The sequence below is a fragment of the Chiloscyllium punctatum genome, chromosome 45 (assembly GCF_047496795.1).
Source record: "Chiloscyllium punctatum isolate Juve2018m chromosome 45, sChiPun1.3, whole genome shotgun sequence".
Taxonomy (NCBI): domain Eukaryota; kingdom Metazoa; phylum Chordata; class Chondrichthyes; order Orectolobiformes; family Hemiscylliidae; genus Chiloscyllium; species Chiloscyllium punctatum.
Genome location: NC_092783.1, coordinates 37,427,781 through 37,449,940, shown reverse-complemented (window position 1 = coordinate 37,449,940; position 22,160 = coordinate 37,427,781).

Genomic DNA, 22,160 nt, shown 5'->3' with positions numbered 1-22,160 from the left:
GCAGACTATGAATGCCCAGGCTGAGCCTACATTTGGACCTCATAAAAGCCAGGTAATAACCATCACCAAACCAATCATTACCATAGTACTTTGCAATTACAAGATGGATGGTCAATAGAATTATCAAGGTCTACAGCAAATTAACAAGGTCACTTCAATGCTTATTCCAAAAATAATTATTTAGGGACATCATCATCTCCTTGTTGCACATCATCTGACTAGGAAATATGCCATCTTTGCCTTCTTGTCTTTAGATTAATATTCTGGAATGACATAACTTCTTTATGAAAGCACCATTCTCATAACTGCAGCAAGTTAAGACAAAAACGTCTACAATTCCATTCTCAGAGAAAGGCCAGAAATGTGGGTGGTATCAGTTTAAATTACAATCACTTGATGTTGGTTAGATAATCAGCCATTCTGATTCATCTCCTGCTGTTTTCCAGTGGACCTGGCAGACATCCATCAATAAATCTTCTCCATTTCAGACTGCATTTAGTCGATGAGCACAAGGGTGACCAACATGAAAGAATTTACAAGATGGTTTACTCACACTTACACAACCAAGACAAATAATACCTGCAAAAACCAACAAGAGGGAGAAACAGACTTGACCACATCATCATAATCTGCCTGCTACAGATGTATCTGTCCACGATAGTACTGATAAGACTAACCACTACTCAGTCCTTGTGGAAATGAAGTCCCATTTCACATTAAGAGTATCCTCCATCATGTTGTGTGGCACTACTATAAATATGATAGACTTCAACAGATCTACCAACACAAGACTGGGCATCCATGAGGCACTGTGGACTATTATCACCAGCTGAGATGTACAATATAGAACCTCATGGTCCGGCATATCCTCCATTCTACTATTACAAAGTCATGGGTTCGAATCCTGGTTCAATGAAGAGTGCACGAGAGCATGCCAGGAGCAGCACCTAGCATAAGATGAGACTGAATCTGATGAAGCTACAACACAAAACTGTTTGCACTTCAAACAGTGGGAGAAGTATGAAACATACAGGTCTAAGTAATTGAACAAAGAACTGTTCAGATCCAATTTCTGCAGACTGCCACATCAAGTCATGAAGGTTATTGGATAATTAAGCAACTATCCGGAGGTGGAGCTTTCACAACCACCCAATGTTTGTGGAGCCCACCACATCAGTGCAAGAGACAAGACTGGAGTATTTGCATCCTCCTTCAGCCAGAAGTATTGAATGAATAATTGATCTTGGTCTCTTCTAGAGGTCTCCAGCATCATAGATGCCAGTCCTCAGCCCATTCAATTCACTCCATGTGAAATAAAGAAACAGAAGAAGGTATTGTCTGCTGCAAAGATAAAGAGCCTTGACAATAGCTACATCTAATGGACTGCAGCAATTCAAGAGAACAGCTCACCATTACCTTGTCAAGAGCAATTAGAGATGGGCAATGAATTCTGGCCCAGTCAGCAATACCCACTGTGAATGAATAAAAAACAGCACAGCAAGCATATAATGCAAAACTGGTCATGTCCCCAGCTAAACTGTTCCAGTACAGCTACAATACTGGAACCTATACCTAATTCTCGTATACCTAGTCAACAAAAAGTCTGTACTTTTCTCTCACTTACTCCTAGTCATTATAACCTTACTGCAGAGTCTCTTCCAAGGATGTCCACCTTGAAGAAGTTCTCCTCCTTCCTTCACAAGGATCTCAGTGAGTCTCTCTCTCTCTCTCTCTCTCATTGCACCCTCCAGGTCATCTCCTCTGCCCTGAAGCTCTTCAACCACGTCCTGAAGCAGACTTGCTACCACAGCTGCACCTCCTTCCTCAGCGCCTGCCTACAGAACCGACTGATCCCGCAGGGATTCCGGGCTACATTCAGATCAACACAATTTGGATCTGACCAGAACAACCACTATCTACAGCAAATCCAAAGCCTCCAGAAATGGCTCTTTCTCCAGATCCTCTGCTCCACACTCGCAACCATGCGCTGCTATCTACTCTCCCTGCACTCAGCCATACCCCAGCTCAGGGCTACACTGTCCCAGACCTGCAAAGGACTCTGCTATTCACCAGTTTCCTCATTGCCCCAACCCTCATCTCATTCCAGATCAAACCCTCCAACTCGGCACCATCCTCTTGACCTGTCTTATCTGTCCATCTTCCTTCCCAGCTATCAGCTCCACCCTCTGCTCCAACCTATCACCATCATCCCCCAACCTGCATCTACATATTGCCTTCCCAGGTACCTTCCCCCCAGCCCCACATGCCTTCTTACTTATCTCTCAGCCCCTTGCCCGCACCCTCCACATTCCTCATGAAGGGATTATGCCTGAAACATCAACTCACCTGTTCTTTGAATGCTGTCTGACCTGCTGTGCTTTTCCAGTGCCACATTTTTCGACTGATCTCCAGCATCTGCAGTCCTCACTTCCTCTAAAAGTCTACAAAAGGCAGCGCTAATCCAACCCAGTCAATTACTATGCTGTCAGTCTACCCACTCATCAGCAAATTGATGAAAGGGGTTGTCAACAGTGCTATGAGGTGGCCCTTGTAAAGAATTACCTGACAACATTTTGTTCCACAAGGACCACTTAGTTCTTGGCTTCATTACAGTCTTGGGCTAAACATGGACACAAAAACTGAACTCGAGACATGGGCTGAAAGTGATTGTCCTTGGCATCAAGGCCCTTGCAAAACTGCTGTAATGGGGATCGAAGAAAACCTCTCTGTTGACTGGAGTCATGCCTACCCAAAGGAAGCTGGTCATAGAGTCATAGAGACATACAGCACGGAAACAGACCCTTCAGTCCAACTTGCCCATGCCAACCACATATCCTAAATAAATCCAGTCCCATTTGCCAACACTTTGCCCTACCCATCCAGATGCCTTTTAAGTGTTGTAATTGCACCAGCCTCCTCCACTTCCTCTGGAACATTATTCCATATGCACACCACTCTCTGAGAAAAAGTGGCCCTCAGATCTCTTTTAAATCTTTTCCCTCTCACCTTAAACCGATGCCCTTTAGTTTTGAACTCACCCAGCCTGATGAAATGACCTTGACTATTCACCCTATTCATGCCCCTCATGATTTTATAGACCTCTGTAAGGTCACCTGTTCAGCCTCTCCCTATAATTCAAACCCTCCAACACTGGCAACAGAGTTGTAAATCTTCCCAAACCCTTTCAAGTTTCACTACATGTTTCCTATTGCAGGGAGACTAGAATTGCATGCAGTATTCCAAAAGTAGCCTAACCAATGTCCTGTACAGCCATAACGTGACCTCCCAACTCCTATACTTAATGCACTGATGAAAACAGGAAGCATACCATGAAGGATGGAGGTCAATCATGTCAGCCTCACGACATTGTTGCAAGACTTGTTCAGGGTAAGATTCCAACCATCTTCAGCTGTTTATTCAGTAACCTTCCCTTCATCTAAAAGTCAGAAACAGGGACATTCAGTGATGATTGCAAAATGTTCACTACTGCCATGATCACCACCACTTCCGCCTCCACCAGCGCCACTCACCTGCATTCTGCTGACACGCCCCCCACAGACCCCACTGTCACTATCCCACACACCCCAGAACCCCGAGGGCAACATTACCCCAGCTCATGCCTCCATCCCCATTCCCCCCACCATCACACCCACTCCAGGTACTGGCTCTGACCCCACTTCCAGCTCCACACCCACACCAGATCCCAGCTCCCGGCCCTGCCGAGTTTTCACCATCCCTCCAGACCTCCCACTCACTGAGGACGAACGATCAGTCCTCAGCAAAGGACTCACCTTCATCCCCCTTCATCCACGCATCAATGAATTTAATACACGACGTGACATCGAACAATTCTTCCGTCGCCTCCGCCTCCGAGCTTACTTTCACAATCAGGACTCCCGCTCACCTTCCGAGGACCCCTTCGCCCACCTCCAACACACTGCATCCACCTGGACACCCCGCGCTGGCCTATTACCTGCCCTCGACCTCTTCATTTCCAACTGCCGCCGGGACATTAACCGCCTCAACCTGTCGTCCCCCCCTCCCCCACTCCAACCTCTCACCCTCACAACGCGCAGCCCTCCAATCCTTCTGCTCCAATCCCAACCTCACCATCAAACCAGCGGATAAAGGGGGCGCAGTGGTAGTCTGGCGCACTGACCTCTACACCGCTGAAGCCAAACGCCAACTCGAGGACACCTCTTCCTACTGCTCCCTCGACCATGACCCCACCCCCCAACACCAAACCATCATCTCCCAGACCATACAAAACCTCATCACCTCAGGAGATCTCCCACCCACAGGTTCCAACCTCATAGTCCGGGAACCCCGCACTGCCCGGTTCTACCTCCTTCCCAAGATCCACAAGCCTGACCACCCTGGCCGACCCATTGTCTCAGCATGCTCCTGCCCCACTGAACTCATCTCTACCTACCTTGACACTGTCCTATCCCCCCTAGTCCAGGAACTCCCCACATACGTTCGCGACACCACCCACGCCCTCCACCTCCTCCAAGACTTCTATTTCCCCGGCCCCCAACGCCTTATCTTCACCATGGATATCCAATCCCTCTACACCTCCATTCGCCATGACCAGGGCCTCCAAGCCCTCCGTTTTTTCCTCTCCAAACGTCCCCAACAGTACCCTTCCACTGACACTCTCATTCGGTTGGCCGAACTGGTCCTCACCCTTAACAATTTCTCCTTTGAATCCTCCCACTTCCTCCAGACCAAAGGCGTAGCCATGGGCACACGTATGGGCCCCAGCTATGCCTGTCTCTTTGTTGGCTATGTAGAACAGTTGATCTTCCGTAATTACACCGGCACCACTCCCCACCCCTTCCTCCGCTACATTGATGACTGCATTGGCGCCACCTCGTGCTCCCGCGAGGAGGTTGAGCAATTCATCAACTTCACCAACACATTCCACCCTGACCTTAAATTTACCTGGACTATCTCTGACACCTCGCTCCCCTTCCTGGACCTCTCCATCTTCATTAGTGACGAACGACTTGACACTGACATTTTTTACAAACCCACTAACTCCCATAGCTACCTGGATTACACCTCTTCCCACCCTATCTCTTGCAAAAATGCCATCCGTATTCCCAATTTCTCCGCCTCCGCCGGATCTGCTCCCAGGAGGACCAGTTCCACCATAGGACACACCAGATGGCCTCCTTCTTTAGAGACCGCAAATTCCCTTCCCATGTGGTTAAAGATGCCCTCCAACGCATCTCGTCCACATCCCGCACCTCAGCCCTCAGACCCCACCCCTCCAACCGTAACAAGGACAGAACGCCCCTGGTGCTCACCTTCCACCCTACAAACCTTCGCATCAACCAAATCATCCACCGACATTTCCGCCACCTCCAAAAAGACCCCACCACCAGGGATATATTTCCCTCCCCATCCCTTTCCGCCCTCCGCAAAGACCGTTCCCTCCGTGACTACCTGGTCAGGTCCACACCCCCCTACGACCCACCCTCCCATTCTGGCACTTTCCCCTGCCACCGCAGGAACTGTAAAACCTGTGCCCACACCTCCTCCCTCACCTCTATCCAAGGCCCTAAAGGAGCCTTCCACATCCATCAAAGTTTCACCTGCACATCCACTAATATCATCTATTGTATCCGTTGCTCCCGATGCGGTCTCCTCTACATTGGGGAGACTGGGCGCCTCCTAGCAGAGCGCTTTAGGGAACATCTCCGAGACACCCGCACCAATCAACCAAACCGCCCAGTGGCCCAACATTTCAACTCCCCCTCCCACTCTGCCGAGGACATGGAGGTCCTGGGCCTCCTTCACTGCCGCTCCCTCACCACCAGACGCCTGGAGGAAGAACGCCTCATCTTCCGCCTCGGAACACTTCAACCCCAGGGCATCAATGTGGACTTCAACAGCTTCCTCATTTCCCCTTCCCCCACCTCATCCTAGTTTCAAACTTCCAGCTCAGTTACTGTCTCCTTGACTTGTCCGACCTGCCTATCTTCTTTTCCACCTATCCACTCCACCCTCTCCTCCTTGACCTATCACCTTCATCTCCTCCCCCACTCACCCATTGTACTCTATGCTACTCTCTCCCCACCCCCACCCTCCTCTAGCTTATCTCTCCATGCTGCAGACTCACTGCCTTTATTCCTGATGAAGGGCTTTTGCCCGAAACGTTGATTTCGCTGCTCGTTGGATGCTGCCTGAACTGCTGTGCTCTTCCAGCACCACTAATCCAGTATTTGGTTTTCAGCATCTGCAGTCATTGTTTTTACCCAGGAACGAAGAAGCACCTACTGTGGATCAGCGGTCAAAACTAAAATCTTTTCCCTAGTACTTTCCACAGTCATTGAAAAATTTATCCCTTTTAAAGTATTATTAGAGATCATAACAATCAATTGAACTTTAAGTTAACTTGCACTGCTACTTTTGGGTATGACTATGCTTCAGTTTAAATAAGTGAAAACTATTTTTCCGGAAGATTGTTGATGCCAGCTACACTGATTGCAAATGTCCTATTAACAGCATACTACATCGAACAAATCAAATTCAGACCCAATAATTGATAAGAAGGCACATTGGTTAAAATGGTCAAGATTATTATATGTTGAATTGAAAATATACCAACTACAAAACCGTGTTTTATTCAACATTATCTCAAGATTGTTATCTTATATGTAATGTTAGTTCAAAATTGGAAAGTAATCTCACAATTAGTTGCCTATATCAGCCTAGACAGCTGCAATAGAAATACAGCCTCTCCTTCAATCCATCTTTTTTTTAACTTGTATAATGTCAGAGTGACATTATACAATGTCAGAGTCTTACGAGGCCAAGATGTTGTTTTCTGGATGTAAGCACCTGCTTTTTCTCAATGTCTGTTGCAAATTGTTTGAGAAATTGTTTTTCAAATAGTTGCTTTCCAATTGGCTTAATTCACTCTCCTATTTCCAATAGACAGGAATGTGGACCTGAAACACTTTGAGAAGTCTGACTGTGGCCTGTTATGCAACTATGTTCCTTTCATAGTCATACAGCACGGGGAAACAGGTCTTTCAGTCCAACCAGTCCATGCTGACCATAATCCCAAACTAAAGCAGGCCCACCTGCCTGTGCTTGGTCCAGATCCATCCAAACATTTCTTATTCATGTCCTTATCTATATGTCTTTTAAATGTTATGACTGTACAGCATCCTCCACTTCCTCTGGAAGTTCATTCTACACACAAACCATGCTCTGTGTGAGAAAAATACCCCTCATGTCTTTTTTTAAAAATAATTTCTCCTCTTATCTTAAAATATTGCCCCCTAGTTTTGAAATCCTGCACTTTCGGGAAAAAAAGACACCTGCCATTCATCATCTATACCCCTCATGATTTAATAAACCTCAATAAGGTCATCTCTCAACCTCCAACACTCCAACACTCCAGTAAAAAAAGTTTCAACCTATTCAGCCTCTCCTTATAACTCAAACCTTCCATTCCCAGTAAATCTGTCCTGAACATTCTCCAGCTTAACGATATCTTTTTGTTGTCCATCTCTGAGAAACAACAATACATACTTAAACAAAGATATAGTGAAGACTCTATAAAACCACTATTCATTTATGAAATACTTAAATGGATAACACACACTTTTAACTGCTAGAGATATCTCAATCACTGTCATTCACTATCCTGATTTCTGTATCTAAACCCAATTGTTATTACCCGGGACAGTTTGCAGCTGGCCAGGCTGAAACTGCTTGACATCTTCACCATGCCTCCTGATGTAGGGAACCTTCTCACAACATGAGTCATTGAGGTGTTGTTAAACAAAGAGATTTCTGCAGGCTTTTTATACACAAGTCTCTGAGCCAAGTACATGTCTTTCTTGGAATTATGCTTCCAAACGTTTTGTCCAAATGCATACTTTCTTGGGATTGTCTGTGCATGTGAGCAATCGCAAATGCATGCTTTATCTGATACAGCCAGCAGTTTCTGGCTTCCTGCAGTTTTAACTCTTCGTTGATCTGACTGATTCAGCATAATTCCATTCATAAAGCAGCCCATTGTTTGGCCTCCTTTTAGCTCCTGTTATCTTCAGCCTTATCCAACACTCTCGATCTCTCTGCCCACAACATTCCCAAGGCCCTACTTTTAATTGTGTAAGTCCTGCCCTTGTTAGTTTTAACAAAATACAATCTTTTACATTTATTCAAATTAAACTCCAACTGCCACTCTACAGCCCTTTTGACCCAACTGATCAAGATCTCTTTGTAATCTTAGATAGCCTTCTTCACTTAGATAGCCTTCTTCACCAATTTTGGTGTCAGCTGCCTTCTACATTCTCATCTTAGTCATTTATATAAATGACAAGCACAAGTGGACACAGCACTAATCCCTGTGGAACACTGTTGGTCACAGGCCTCCAGTCCGAATAACAACCCTCCACCACTACCCTCTACCTCCTACTGTTAAGTCAATTTTGTACCAATCGACAAGGTCACTTTCAATCCCATGTGATCTAACTTTACTAATTATTCAACATATGGACCCTTGTCAAGGTTTTACTGTAGTCCAAATAGACAATGTCTATCGCTCTGCCCTCAATAGTCTTCTTGGTTACTTCCTCAAAAAAACTCAATCAAGTTTGTCAGATACAATTTCCCTTCTGTGACTATCCCTAATCATTCCTTGCCTCTCTAAATACATATAAATCCTATCTTTCAGAATCACTACCAATAACTTACCCACTACCAATGTCAGACTATAATTCCTCGGCTTCTCCTTACATCCCTTGCTAAACAAAGGCACAACATCAGCCACACTCCAGTCATCCAGTGCCTCACCCATAGTGATAATTCATACAAATATTTCAGCAAGTGGCCCCATAATTTTCTCCCTAACTTCACACAATTTTCTGGGATACACTGGATCAGGTCCCGGAGATTTATTCACCTTTGCATATTCTAAGACCTCCAGCACTGCCTCTTCACAAATGTGAACTGTTTTCAAAACATCAATATTTACTTCCCAAGGCCCTAGCCTGCATTTATTTCTCCACTGTAAAAACTGATGTGAAATATTCATTTAATATCTCTCCCATTTCCAGAGGTTCAACACAAAGACAACCTCTTTGATCATTCAGGGGCCCTACTCTCTCTCCAGTTGCTCTCTTGCTCTTAATGTACTTGTAAAATCTCTTTGGATTATCCTTAACCTTATTTGTCAAGGCTACCTCATGTCCTTTCTTTGCCTTCCTGATCTCCCTCTTAAGAATGCTGCTGCACTCCAGTTGTCTACATCTAACATGCGATTCTTTTTTATTCTTAATGCAATTTTTTTTTCATCCACAATTAGGAATTATGCTTTCAGCAGTCTAAATTGTAATCTCTGAAATTTCTTTCCTAAATCTTTCTACCAACCTTTGCTCTTATAAAGTCATAGAATCATAGAGATGTACAGCATGGAAACAGATCCTTGTGTCCAAATCGTCCATGCTATCCAGATATCCTAACCTAATCTAGTCCCATTTGCCAGCCTTTGGCCCATATCCCCCTAAATTCTTCCTATTCATATACCCATCCAGATGACTTTTAAATGTTGTAATTGTACCAGCCTCTACCACTTCCCCTGGCAGCTCATTCCATACACACATCACCCTCTACGTGAAAACGTTGCCCCTGAGGTCCCTTTTATATCTTTCCTCTCTCACCCCAAGCCTATGCCCTCTAGCTCTGGACTCCCCCACCCCAGGGGAGAGACTTTGCCTAATTATCCTATCCATGCCCCTCATGATTTCATAAACCTCTATAAGGTCACCCCTCAGCCTCCAATGCTCCAGGGAAAACAGTCCCAGCTTACTCAGCCTCTCCCTGTAACTCAAATCTTTCAACCCTGGCAATATCCTTGTAAGTCTTTTCTGAATCCTTTGAGGTTTCACAAAATTCTTCTGATAGGAAAGATACCAGAATTGTATGCTGTATTCCAAAAGTGGACTAACCAATGTCCTGTACAGCTGCAACATGAACTCCCAACTCCTACACTCAATGCTCTGACCAATAAAGGAATGCATACCAAAAATTTTCTTCACTATCCTATCTGCCTGTGACTCTACTTTCAAGGAACTATGAACCTGCACTCCAAGGTCTCTTCATTCAGCAACACTCCCCAGGACCTTACCATTAAGTGTATAAGTCCTGCTAAGATTTGCCTTTCCAAAATGCAGAACCTCACATATATTGAAATTAAACTCCATCTGCTACTCTTCAGCCCATTGACCCATCTGATCAAGATCGCATTGTAATCTGAGTTAGCCTTCTTCATTGTCCACGACCATCCAATCTTGTTGTCATCTGCAAACTTAATACCATTACCTCTTATGTTCACATTCAAATCATTTACATAAATGACAAAAAGCAGTGGACCACGCACCGAACCTTTTAGCACTCTATTGGTCACAGGCCTCCAGTCTGAACAGGAACCCTTCACGACCACCCTCTGTCTTCTGCCTTTAAGCCAGTTCTGTATCCAAATGGCTAGTTCTCCCTGTATTCCATGAGATCTAACCTTGCTAACCAGTCTCCCATGAAGAACCTTGTCGAACACTTACTGAAGTCCATATAGATCACATCTACCACTCTGCCCTCATCAGTCCTCTTTGTTACTTCTTCAAAAATACTCCATCAAGTTCGTGAGACATGATTTCCCATGCACAACATCATGCTGACTGTCCCTAATCAGTCCGTGTCTTTCCAAATGCATCTATATCCTGTCCCTCAGGATTCCCTCCAACAACTTTCCCATGACTGATATCAGGCTCACCAGTCTATAGTTCCCTGGCTTGTCCTTACTATTTTTCTTAAATAGTGGCACCACATTAGCCAACCTCCAGTCTTTGAGCACTTCACCTGTGACTATCGATGAAACAAACAGTAAGGGGCCCAGCAGTCACTTCTTTAGCTTCCCACAGAGTTCTAGGGTACACCTGATCAAGTCCTGGGGATTTGTCCACCTTTATGCACTTCAAGATATCCAGCACCTCATCCTCTGTAATACGGACATTTTTCAAGATATCACCATCTATTTCCCCACATTTTATTTTTTCCATGTCCTTCTCTACAATAAACACTGATGCAAAATACACGTTTAGTATCTCCCCATCTCCTGCAGCTCCACAGATAGGCTGCCTTGCTGATCTTTGAGGGGCCTTATTCTCTCCTGAGTTACCCTTTTGTCCTTAACATATTTACAAAATCCCTTTGGATTCTCCTTAATCCTATTTATCAAAGCTATCGCATGTCCCCTTTTCGCCCTCCTAATTTCCCTCTTAAGTATACTCCTACTGCCTTTATAATCTTCTAATGACTCATTCAATCTCTCCTGTCTACACCTGACATATGCTTCCGTCTTCTTGCCCAAACCCTCAAATTCTCTAGTCATCCAGCTTTTCCGACACCTTACCAGCCTTTTCTTTCACCCTATCAGGAATATACTGTCTCTGGACTCTTGTTATCTCATTTTTGAAGGCATCCCATTTTCCAGCCGTCCCTTTACCTGCAAACATCTGCCCCCAATCAGCTTTTGAAAGTTCTTGCTTAATACCATCAAAATTAACCTTCCTCCAATTTAGAACTTCAACTGTTAGATCTGGTCTAGCCTTCTCCATCACTATTTTAAAACTATGGAATTATGGTCGCTAGCCCCAAAGTTCTCCCCCACTGACACCTCAGTCATCTGCCCTGCCCTGCCCTTGTTTCCAAAGAGGAGGTCAAGTTTTGCACCTTCTCCAGTAGGTGCATCTACATACTGAATCAGAATATTTTCTTGTACACATTTAACAAATTGCTCTCCATCCAAACATTTAACACTATGGCAATCCCAGTCTATATTTGGAAAGTTAAAATCCCCTACCATAACCACTCCATTATTCTTACAGTTAACTCAGATCTCCTTACAAATTTGTTTCTCAATCTCCCGCTGACTATTAGGGGGTCTATAGTACAATCCCAATAAGGTGATCATCCCTTTCTTATTTCTCAGTTCCACCCAAATAACTTCCCTGAATGTATTCCCAGTAATATCCTCCGTAAGTACAACTATAATGCCACTCCCACCTCCGCACTCCATTCTATCTTTCATACAGCATTTGTATCCTGGAACATTAAGCTGCCAGTCCTGTCCATCCCTGAGCCATGTTTCAGTAATTGCTATGATATCCTAGTCCTATGTTCCTAGCCATGCCCTAAGTTCCTGTGCCTTCCCTGTTAGGCCTCTTGCATTGAAGTAAATGCAATTTAATATATCAGTCCTACCATGTTCTCTGCTTTCCTCCTGCCTGCCCTGACTGACACACACCTTTTCCCAACTGTGCCAATCTCAGATTGATCTCTTTCCTCATTATTTCCTTGGGTCCCACCTGCTTTACCCCAACCTTATTAGTTGAAGTCCTCTAGCTCTAGCAAATCTCCCTGCCAGTATATTAGTCCCCTTCCAATTCAGGTGTAATCCATCCTTCTTGTACAGATCAGTTCTACCCCAGAAGAGATTCCACTGATCCAAATATGTGAAACCTTCTCCCCTGCAATAGCTCCTTAACCACGCATTAATCTTCTCTATCCTCCTATTCCTACTCTCACTAGCCCGTAGCATTGGGAGTAATCCAGATATTATGACCGTCAAAGACCTCCTTTTTAAATTCCTACCTAACTTGCTATATTCTCCCTTCAGAATCTCATCCTTTTCCTTTCCTATGTTGTTAGTTGCAATGTGTACAATGACCTCCTGAAAGTTTTTAGTTGATATTTGCAATTGTTGCTTTTTTGGTTCAGTATTAATGTTTGTCTGATTATACTCCTTGAGATATTGCTCTATGGCAAAGTTGGTATGTAGATGTTACTTAGCTCAATTGACTGGACAGCTGGTGTTTAATGCCTATAGCCTACGTTCAATTCCCACATTGGCTGAGGTTCCTATGAAGATCTCTCCTTTTCAACCCTTGTCTGAGGTGCAGTGACTCTCTGGTTTAATCACCACTAGGTGTCTCTCTTGCTCTAATAAGAGAACTTCCCTCTGGTTACCTTACCTTAGCCTTTGAGTTGAGACTTTGACTTCTGACAGTCCACCTGCTGGTAATTCATCCTCTTTTGTTCGATGAACTATGGAAGTGCCTTGTCACTCATTGTTAATTTTCTCCTTTATTTCAATCCCCAGGAAAGTACTAATCTTCTCATTAAAATTCACTTCTTGACCTCTTACTATCTTAGTGTTTCTGCTCATTTTATCAGTGAGTCTGACCAATTTTGACGCTGGAGTGCTAGTCCATAATTCAGGTGAGCAAATTGCTCAACTACTTGGAAACTGATTCAACCTGTTTGTATTTGAGCTTGCTCCTGTTCAGAAATGTGCAGTACTTGGATTGTGGACAAACTAATGCTATCCATCTGGGTGGACAGGAAATCTACAAGTTGCCAAAATTTGATAATTGCTTGGGATCAACACACAATGAGGTGCTTTTGAAGCATTATTCTGCTGCTTCACTACAGTTTTGGCTGAGTGAGCCCAGGATGTCTCCATGTTTTTCTATAGTCTGTTTATAATCCTGTTTGCCCCCTGTGTCTCATTTTCTGTTCACTGCACCTGCCCTGTAGAGCTGCGAACTGCTGGCCAACTCCTGCAGGTTTGCCATTATGTTGAATGCTTTCCTTCCAGATTTTTTTTCCCTTTTGCAATCATTACTCAGTTGAAGCTGTTATCTTGTGTGTCATTTGTCAAATATCTTTCTGCACATGTAAGTTCAATGGCAACAAAGTTTTAACATTACAAAGTTTTTATACTCCACAACTTGCCTTATTGAATCAGGTGGACCTGACTCTTAAGGTACTAAATTAATCAAGTGGATTTTTCCTGCCATCTTTGTACAAAATATCTCTGACTTATTATAGATCCAGGTTTTGATTCCAGGCCAAATTCCTATTTGGTTTTTCCATCCACTTAGTTACATGCTGACTCTGAGAACAACCACTTGGATTTTGTGCCAATATACTGAACATAGGACTTTCAAACTCAACCAAACTCAAACTCAAATCTTTTTAAAGATTTGGTTCACTGTTCCATATTGTATATAAAGTATTCTTTTTCTGTCTATTGGAATCTGAACTATTTTGGGGATAATATTCCTTAAAGTAGCTGTGCTTTATTTTTGCATTACAGTACTCATTTTTTCAAAAGACGTTTTCACACCTTAGTTTTGCAACAAGCAATTTGTTTGACATAGAATGTCCTTTAGGCACTCCTACATCAGTTCCACGGTTGGGTGAGAATTAGCACTTTTTGTAGAAGAAAGAGTGGCAAATGCAATTTGAAGTAAGACATTTGCCATTATTCAATCTTTTCCCATGAGACCTGAGCACACCCACTTTGGCAGACCTGCATTCTTCATTTCCACTTCATAACGGAAGCAGTCAGTTTGTTTTGTCATTGCTTGAAGCAAAATTTGCAGATAATAAGGAGCATTACAGCAGCAGAAGTAAGCCATTTAGCCTCCCTGAACCTGTTTTGTAAGACCAACCACTGTTTCATGAGACCCACTACTGAGAGAGCTCTGTCCATGACCTGATGGTAAACAGTATTTTCTTTTTAACACCAAGACTCTCTCAATCTCCTACACATCAGTTTATTAACCTAGTAACCAAAACTTATTTTCCATTTTTATGTCTTTCTGTACAGAGGTGAGACATTTGGCAGTAGCACAACATTTTTACCAGCTATTAACTGTCTTTAAAGTGAACACTTTCACTGAAGACAGATGTCTTTATTGAGACCTCATACAACAATCCCATGTCTCATATGAATAGGAATGTCATCCAGGCCATAAATGTGCAAATTGAATCGATAGATCAAAAGACCTAAATCATTCAAGTGAATACATACCTTGAAAACAGCTTAATGTTTTCATTTTGTGCTAGTCTACCTGATGGTTAGAAATTCAAAATCTGTAATTTTCTCTCACGCAAATAGTGCTATGATACTGACCCTGTAAACACAATAGCCATCAATATAACAACTCATCACTTGTCAACTTGTCATGCCCCCTCTTGAAAGAAGCATCACAAGTACATTGAAATAAACACCTGTCTATCTTGCTACCAGTGCACTGCCAATTTATTATTATTGTTTCTTGTTGGCATTGTTCCTTGATAGATTGTAGAGTACAACTCCATCAGCTTAATCTATTTCAATTATTTACTTCAGCAGAAAGAGAAAGAGTGTTCACAACCTATCTTTTGATAAAGGGACCTCAGAAGCCACCTTAGGCTGTGTTTCTCCCTATGCTGGGTCAGGAGATGACCCAGCAACCATTGTCCATATTTCAGATCTCAGGCAGATAGAATGCTCCTGCTCAGTACCTATCACTTCCTGAGGCAGTGGAAGTTGATGAGGTTGCATTGTTATGGCATCATCCTGGATTGACTCACCCAAACAATATCTTCTCATTATGCTGATTCAGTGTGGCTTAGTGTGTGGGTGATCATGCCTCATAAATTTGTTAGAGGTCTTTGATTAAATGACCAGGAAAGTTGATGAGGGCAGGGTGGTAGACGTAGTCTTTGTGGGTTTCAGTAAGGCCTTTGATAAGGTTCCACATGGCAGGCTACTCTGGAAAGTTAGATCGCATGGAATCCAGGGAGAGCTGGCAAATTGGATACACCATTAGCTTGATGGTAGGAAGCAGAAGGTAATAGTGGAAAGATTCTTGCCAGACTGGAAGCCTGTGACTAGCAGTGTGACTCAGGGGTCGTTGTTGGACCTATTTCTGTTTGTTATCAATATCAATCGTTTGGATGATGATATTAATCGTTTGCAGACGACACTAAAGTGAGGAAAGTGAGGAAAGTTCTCAGAAATTGCAGCAGGATCTTGATCAGCTGGGGAAGTCAGCCGAGAAATGGCAAATGGAGGTTAATGTAGATAAGTGTGAGGTCTTGCATTTTGGAAAGTCAAATCAAGGGAAGAGTTTTATGGTGAATGGTAGGGCCTTAAGGAGTATAGTGGAATAGAGGGGTCTTGGAGTTCAGGTGCATGGATGTCTGAAAGTGGAGTCACAGGAAGGCAGGGCAGTGAAGAAGGCTTTTGGCACACTGACCTTCATCAGTCAGGACATTGAGTATAGAAGTTGGGAAGTTATGTTGCAGCTATACAGGACATTAGTGAGGCCACACTTAGAGTATTGTGATCAGTTTTGGTCACCTTGCTATTGGAAGGATGCTATTAAACTGGAACAAGTGCAGAAGAAATTTACAAGGATGTTGCCAGAGCTCAAGGGACTGAGTTATCGGGAGATGTTGGACAAGATTTTCTTTAGAGCGCAGGACACTGAGGGAGGGGCTTTATAGAAGTGTATAAGACCATAAGAGGCTTGGATAGAGTGAATGCACACAGTCCTTTTCCCAGGGTTGGGGAATTGAGAACTAGAAGGCATCAGCTTAAGGCATGAGGGGAAAGAATAAATGGGCCAACTTTATGGAATGAACTGCCAGTGTAAGTGCTTGAGGGGGGTAGATTAAATACATTTAAGAGACATTTGGACAAATGTATAGATAGGAAAGGATTAGAAGGCTATGGGTCAAGTGCAAGGAAATAGGGTTAGCACGAATTGACATTTTGTCCGGCATGGGCCAGTTTGGGTCAAATGGCCTGTGTCCATGGATAGGACTCTATGACTCTATGATGGGAAAGAAAAACAGAAATTGCTGAAAAATCTCAGCAAGTCTGGCAGCTTCTGTGTGGACACAGCAGAGTTAACATCCAGTGACCCCTCTTCAGAACTGATTATAGCCAAGAAAAGATTGGTATCTGTGCTGAAGATTGGGTGGGGGGAGGACAGAGGAGCAAATGATAGGTGAAGATTGATCCCAGGGTTAAAAATCATATAACACCAGGTTATAGTCCAACAGGTTTATTTGGAAGCACTAGCTTTCGTAGCGCTGCTCCTTCATCAGGTGGTTGTACAGTATAAGATCGTTAGACACAGAATTTATAGCAAAAGTTTACGGTGTAATGTAACTGAAATCATTTTTTGAAAAAGATTATTTGAATCCCAGAGAAAGAGAACAGCAGTTTGCCAGACAAAGGTATGACGAATGGTTAAACTGGCAGAATCAATAGCTGCTAATGGGAACTATTAGTGGCCGACAATGGGTTGTTTGTGGTAGCAACCCATGTGATGGTGCAGCCCTAAAATTATTGAACCTGATATTGAGTCCTGAAGACGACATAGTCTGCTTGGGGCCTAAGGATCTTCTCCTACCTCTTTCCCCAGCCCCATACACCTGGCCTTATCATCATATGGGTTGCCACCATATTTCTTTTTAATGATTATTCCTTGTAGCAGCAGAATCTAGTCCAACAGAAATGTCACTCAGTATACAATGGCCTTTTGAATAGGAGGCTGATAGGGAATGGGTCTGGGTGGGTTGCTCTTCAGAGGGTCGGTGTGGACTTATTGGGCCAAGGGGCCTGTTTCCACACTGTAAGTAATCTAATCTAAACTGTCAAGCTAGTTTTCAGTCTGGGATTTGAGTTGTGCAGTAGTAATATCAGCTGGTGTCGTAATACCCCAAAACATTATACAGACATTGAAGCAATTTTATAAAACAGAAATGCAGCAATCAATTTACACAACACCAATTTCCACAAACAGCAATTCGTTAATGACTAGTTAATTTGCTTTACAGATTCTGCTTGAGGAAGAAACATTGGTTTGGGACAACTCCACAGCTTGTTTCTGAAATCAGACGGCAGCATCTGTTATATCCAACAGGCGCCATGATGACTCAGTGGATAGCACTGCTGCCTCACAGCATCAGAGACCTGGGTTTGATTCTAGCCTCGGGTGACTGTCTGTGTGAAGTTTGCACATTCTCTCTGTGTCTTTGTGGGTTTCCTCCCACAGTCCAAAGATGTGTAGGTTAGGGTGGATTGGCCATGGCAAATACAGGGATGGGGTGTGAGCGGATGAGATGCTCTTTGGAGGGTCTGTGTGCACCTGATGGGCTGAATGGCCTGCTTCCATGCTGTAGGGATTCGATTCTATCCTAAGAAAGCAGACATGACCCTTACTTAAAGCATCAACTAAAAAAAACACTTCAAACAGTGCAGACCTCCTTGAACACCACTGTGGAGCATCAAACTAGATATTATTTTTTCTGCTTAATTCTCTGCAATGGATCTTACATCCATAACCCTCTGATCAAAGGTGACAGCTGAACAACACCAGATGCGATAACTCTACAACCAAATCTGTTTGCTTTGTATTCGGTGATTTTTTTTTAAAAAAGAACTGATTATTCCTTTTAACAGCAGAACCTAATCCAACAAAAATGTCACTCAGTATACAATGGCTCTTTAAATAGGAGGCTGTTGGAGTTACCTGAATAAATTCAATGCTTTATGTCCTTCATGGGCCTCAGCAGAGTTAATGGCAATGCAAAGTAATGTACAGTCAACTGAGGATTATGTTCAGTCCATGATTGTTCCATCCTTGATACCAGAAAATGAGCAGTAAAACAATTTTACAGAGCATTACAAGGGCCACTCTCCATTTCATAGTGGTACGAAACCTGTCTGGTCATGTTGTTGGCAGATCAAGATAGATCTGAAGATGAGCCATTCCTGAAGAAGGGCTCATGCCCGAAACGTCGATTCTCCTGCTCCTTGGATGCTGCCTGACCTTCTGCGCTTTTCCAGCAACACATTTTCAGCTCTGATCTCCAGCATCTGTAGTCCTCACTTTCTCCTAGATCAAGATAGATGCCTCGGATCAGCCCTTGCAATCCCAGCATGCCTAACTGGCCCTGGAAGTGACTTGAAACACTCGGATTTTGAATGATGTGGAGGTGCCAGTGTTGGTTTGAGGTGGACAAAGTCAGAAGTCATACGATACCAGGTTATAGTCCAACAGGTTTATTTGAAATCACAAGCTTTCGAACCACTGCTCCTTCATCAGGATTTTGAATAGAAGACCTGCATTAGTTGTATGAGCAGAGCAGAGACAATTTCTCTATTTTATAAAACTGCTAAATGGCAAATTCTTGGAATTATTTAATTTGCAGTCTAAGGAACTGGCAACAACTTCTGAAACTAATTTGCCTGTGGTACAAATAGCTCTAATCAAACAATTATAGTACAACCCATGTTCACTTTTTTTGGGCAGGGATTCAATCCATTTTGCAAAGGTGCTGTGATGTCACAATGCAGTCCAGGCCGTCAATTCATCAAACATTTGTATAATAATATCACTCTTTTCACTGAATTTCATGCCATATATGTGATCAAGTTAATTAACCACAATTAGTTGCTTTCAGGTTCTTCATAATTGCATGGCTGTGAAAACAGATCAGTACAAATGTTTGGTTGCATTGCAACAAAGTTGAAAGATAATTTTGCCTTAGTACCAGAACAGGGACAGAAATCTTTGGTTCCTGTGCTGCTCCTGGCCCGAGGCCCTGCTTTCACTCTGAGGATAGCAGGGTCCGTAGACCACAGTTATTTGTCTTGATGTATCCCTATCCTGGGCCCTTGTAATACTATGGAATTCTGTGAAAACCAGTAAAATGATTATAAATGTATGACATTGTCCTATTTAAATATGTATACCATTACTAAACTTTGATGTACTTTGATATTTATTTGAAATAAAAATATAGGTTGATACCAATAAAAATGCCACATTTTCTGCAGTGAATGTCAAATAACATTCTTAATGTTCTACATAATTCAATTAAACCAGCAACTAATAAGTAACTATATAAATTACATCAATTGTGTGTTGCTGCACAAAATTAACTTACAACTGGTAGGCTTTAAATATTTTAACTTTTACCAACACTAATCACTGACCTATAGGAGTTATTTTGCAAAACATGCTGTGGTTTACCACACTCATTTCAGTCATATTTGAAATGCTACCTTGATTGTCTTATCATAATAAACAAACTTTGAAATCATTGGGACATGTAAATGCTATTTAGAACATAAAACATAGAACAATACAGTGCAGAACAGGCCCTTCAGCCCTTGATGTTGTGCCAACCTCTGAACTAATCTCAGCCCATCCTCCTCCACTATCCCTTCATCATCCACGTGCTTATCCAAAGATTGTTTAAATATCCCTAATGTGGCTGGGTTAACTACATTGGCAGGCGGGGCATTCCACACCCTTACCACTTTCTGAGTTTAGAACCTTACTCTGACATCTGTCTTAAATCCAGCACCCCTAAGTTTGTAGCTATGCCCCCTCGTACAAGCTGACGTCATCGTCCTAGGGAAAAGATTTGTCTCTATCAAATCTGCTCTTAGCCTTCTTCTCTCCAATGATAACAGACCCAAGTCCCTAAGCCTTTCCTCATAAGTCATTCAGTCAAATTCAGTCAATCAAATTTAGAAACACTACACTGAGGAAATCAATCTGAAGGTTTTCCCAGATCCACAACTACTCTAAATTCCATTTATATCACTTTAGTATTTATCGATGAACTTCTTGACATGTAATGGTTAATCCAACAATGACAACACAGTTTCAGCAACAATTGTGATATTTCTAAATGCTCTAAGCTTTGGAAAGTTGAAGGATGTGAAATAAATCAATTATTTTCTTAGGATTTTAATTACTTAATATTTTAAGATACATTATTTACCTTTTTTACTTTCTGCCTTCAACATTTTTAACATTTCTTTTATTTTGATAACCATGGGCCTATATAGTCAGTCATCATAAAAACAGTGCTGGGATATTGAATCATGATTTTGTCTTCTGCAACATTTCAGAATGAATCAGTGACAGCAAACTGAAATGCATTTGTGCTGTAAGATCTTCCACGTGAAAACGTAAGCAAAGTTTGCTTCTATTCAGAAGATAAATTGTTCCCATGAAACCTCAGACAATGCATTGCTGTGGTTGGCAAGATGCCGCATGATCCTCAGTTCAATTCTTGATATAGCTCACCGCATCAACCAGCTACTAAATATTTCTGGGATGGCTCCCTAACTTCTTGGTTTATTACAAAGGAGGTCTCAAGACTATTGTTATTAGGCCTTAAAGCCACACTTAGTATAATATCTTGCTCAGTAATGAACATTTTTGACCAGCACTACACTTTGCCTTAACTTATGGAACTGCTATTCTTGGTATAAGTTTATCGTTATCCAGATTCATGTGAAACTAAAAGTGCAATGACGTCTTGCGGATCAAGAGGTTTATTTTCCGTGGTTCTTTGCAACTTTTCAAATTTATCTCCTATTTCATACACTCAGTCAGAGTCATTGAGTCATCAAGGTCTACAGCACAGAAACCAGCCCTTTGGCCCATTGAGGGTTTGCCATTCAAAAAACACTCATCTAATTACTCTAATCCCATTTTCCAGCACTTGACCCACAACTTTGGCTGTGTTAGATCATAAGTACACATCTAAATATTTCTTAAATGTTATGAGGGTTTCTGCTTCTACCACCCTTAGAGACAGTGAGTTCCAGATTCTTACCACCCTCGAAATGAAAACACTTTTCCTTGCATCCCCTCGAAACATCCTGCCCCTTACCTTAAATGTATGCTCCCAGTCACTGGACTCTCCATCAAGGGCAAACATTTCTTCCTGTCTACCCTGTCTATATCTCATAATTTTGTACATCTCAATCAGGTCCCACTTCAGTCTCCTATCCTCTAAAGAGATTAACCCCAAGAGGTATAGATTCTTGGTTCCGATTCTAAGTTTGTCACAAGACTTTACTCTGACCTTCTCTATTTGCCTTTTTATCACACTTTCTGTTCAAATTATCACCAGATCAATTTAACTCAGGTTATAGTACAAACACAGTTTCCCAGAAAACCTTTGCAAAATCCAGTGATTAATAATCAGATACTAGTCAATAATAGCTTTTACTTTCTAGCTTCTGGCTTCTCACATATTTTCATGATTCTCCCAATGTTGTTATTTATTGTAGCTGTTTTCAGAGCGTGTGAACTTTGGAGGTATGATTAGTAAGTTTGCAGATGACACCAAAATTGAAGGTGTAGTTGACAGCGAAGAAGAATATCTCTGAGTACAATGGGTACTTGATCAGATGGGTCAATGGGCCAAAGAGTGGCAGATAGACTTTAATTTAGATAAATGTGAGGTGCTGCATTTTGGAAAGG